A 2,688-nucleotide genomic window follows, 5' to 3' on the forward strand; every position below is an offset into this window, starting at 1 on the left:
GTCCTGCGGAAGCAGTTGGTCCTTGCGCAGACGTCCCTCTTCAAGGTGAGTCTTGCGGGTCCAACTGGGCTCTGCTGGGACCTACCTCTTCATTGGTTGTTATTATAGACGAAAATTTTGTTCCAAATACACATATCCGTACTAGTATTCGGATTGATTTAGTCTTTTAGGTAAGAGGTATTAGTACTCATTTTATTTTTTTCGTTACGGGTAAAATTGGATTTGATACGGCTACGTTTGGTGTTTTGTACTTGTTTGTCATATATCAAGATTTTATTAGAATTCTCCTTATTTTGTATCTAAAATAAATCGTAAAACCGTTTCATCATAAATCGTATTACCATTTACGAAGCATCGAATGTCGTCCTCGTCAAATCTTCGACTAATATATGTTTACTTTGGTATTATGGTTTATTAGTTTTATTTTTAGTTTTGACTTTATGTTTTGGTTGTAGTATTAGTAATGTCGATACACATACTGGTATCTGGATTGATTCAACTTATTTGTTATTCATACTAGTACTAATACTAAAATCGTTAGAGATTTGAAACGAATAACAATAAAGTGATACAAAAGGGGGTATCATGCCGAAATACCTGTATCGTACTAGTAAATTCAATATGGGTATCAGTACTCGTTTCCAATAATTATTTATATGGGTACAATCATGTAAGAATACAAACGAAAAAGTATTGTACCAATCCTTTCCCTAGTTGTTACTGTCTTGTGATATTTTCCTTTTACATTTATATAATAATGATTAGATACATACTTTAGTTATTCATGAATTGTCGTATGAGCTCGGTCGAATTTTATAGCAGACCCTTGTCAAATTGTATAGTACACCGAAACACGTTACCTCGTTACTAATAATAGTATAATTGGATAATCTTATTTATCAACAAATCTATTACTAATTTAGTATTTTTATTTTTTAACCACCTTATTGTAATATTATCTATTGCACACATAAACATGAACAAAATATGATTAGATTAAATCATTAATAATAAAGAAAACGACAAGAGAGTAAAGCACGAGGAAAAACACTACCTCGACCATCAGTCAAAAAGCATCCCATAATAATAATTCATAAACCCCCACAAGTCTCTCACGCCACTCCGGACAAAACATGCATTCACGTCTCCACCATCACACCAACACCCCAAACCACCACCTTCCACCACATGTTACAACAATACACCACTACCATTAGATCAATATCTCTCATGCAATAACTCCTTGTCCACGGATCATTCATCGCTTTCCACACGATCATTCTCTTCTACGTCATCCGCTTCGATCAATCACAAAGAAGCGGAGAAACATCGAAGAGAACGAATCAACTCGCATCTTGATCGCCTGAGAACGATCCTTCCATGCAATTTTAAAGTAATTATATTATTTTCCAACCTTTTTTTTTAGTTTTTATTTTCTACGGTTATCTAGGAACCAGTGTTGGTTCTGGTTCCTAGACAACCGGTTTGGTTTGTTATGTTAATCGGTTATTTTGTGCACCTCGAATGATTATCGAAATAATTGATATATGATTGTTGAAATTGAAATAGGATTATTAATTCTTTTGATCTATGAAGGCTTTTAGGGTTTTCAAGTGGTTTTGGGAAAGTTGTTCAACTTTTATAAAATTAGGGTTTCTAAAATCTATTAGACTATTACTTTTTTAGGGTTTAAGATTACTAACATTTTGATTGATAGATAGATAAAGCATCTCTACTAATAAAAGTGGTTGAAAGATTGAAGAAGCTAAAGCAAGGAATATCAAGAATGGAATTACATGATGAAAGTATACCTTCGGAGACCGATGAAATCACGGTGATCTCGTTGAAGAACGATGTAAATGATGGAAGGATTATTATAAAAGCTTCAATGTCTTGTGAAGACGGATCAAATCTTCTTGCGAATATGATCCAAACCCTAAGTTCGATGCAATTGACTCCGGTTAGGGTGGAGATAGTGGTGATCGGTGGGCGTGTACACAACATTATATTAGTGGAATGTGATTGTGAAAGAGATGAGTGTGCTGAGTTGGTTGAATGTGTGAGGGAAGCGTTGAGTTGCTTGGTTGGAAGTGATTTAGGTTCAAATAAATCATCGAAAAGAAGAAGGATGATGGTGTGTGCATAATTATCGATTGATCGATCTAGCATGTAGATAGATTATCTTTGCTACTTTAATTGATTTTGGGTGTGTTTGTAAAATACGAGCTTTTATGAAGTTAGTGTTAAGATTCAAACTTGTTTTCATTAACCTGTTTAATAGATAATGATCATGGAATTTTTCTCTATCAAAACGCAAATGTTTGATTTCACAAACTGTTATTGTATTGATAGTGAAGAAAATGGTATGGAATGACTTACGAGTCGTCATATTCAAGTTATGTTTGTTGTATTGATGTTATTTTGGTTTTGTGTATTTTACACTCTCAAAAGCATACATCCGACACGCTATGTTAACAAACACAAATCTTGTGTTGTGCATTATTAATAAATATATATGTTGCATTTATTAGTAAATGTATATGGATTCCTAAAGCCATTTTTATGGATCCAAGAACATAATAAACACATCATAACTATTCATGCGACTCACATCCAAATCCATGATAAATGGTTAACTTAGTGACTATCTCACTAGAGATGAATTAATTACTTTGTAGTTGTTATTTG

General features: G+C 33.3%; 1 pseudogene across 1 annotated transcript; it reads left to right on the plus strand.

Moving 5' to 3' along the window:
- The first annotated feature begins 1,011 nt into the window (after nucleotides 1–1,011).
- LOC143572503 (transcription factor bHLH106-like) lies at nucleotides 1,012–2,155 on the plus strand (annotated as a pseudogene). The gene is made up of 2 exons (XR_013142268.1): nucleotides 1,012–1,393; nucleotides 1,718–2,155. The product of XR_013142268.1 is annotated as a transcription factor bHLH106-like (transcript).
- Nucleotides 2,156–2,688: the final 533 nt, after the last annotated feature.

This window comes from Bidens hawaiensis, unplaced genomic scaffold (genome assembly GCF_021521415.1).
Source record: "Bidens hawaiensis isolate Kalapana, Puna unplaced genomic scaffold, B.hawaiensis_p1.1 tig00025960_1, whole genome shotgun sequence".
Classification (NCBI taxonomy): domain Eukaryota; kingdom Viridiplantae; phylum Streptophyta; class Magnoliopsida; order Asterales; family Asteraceae; genus Bidens; species Bidens hawaiensis.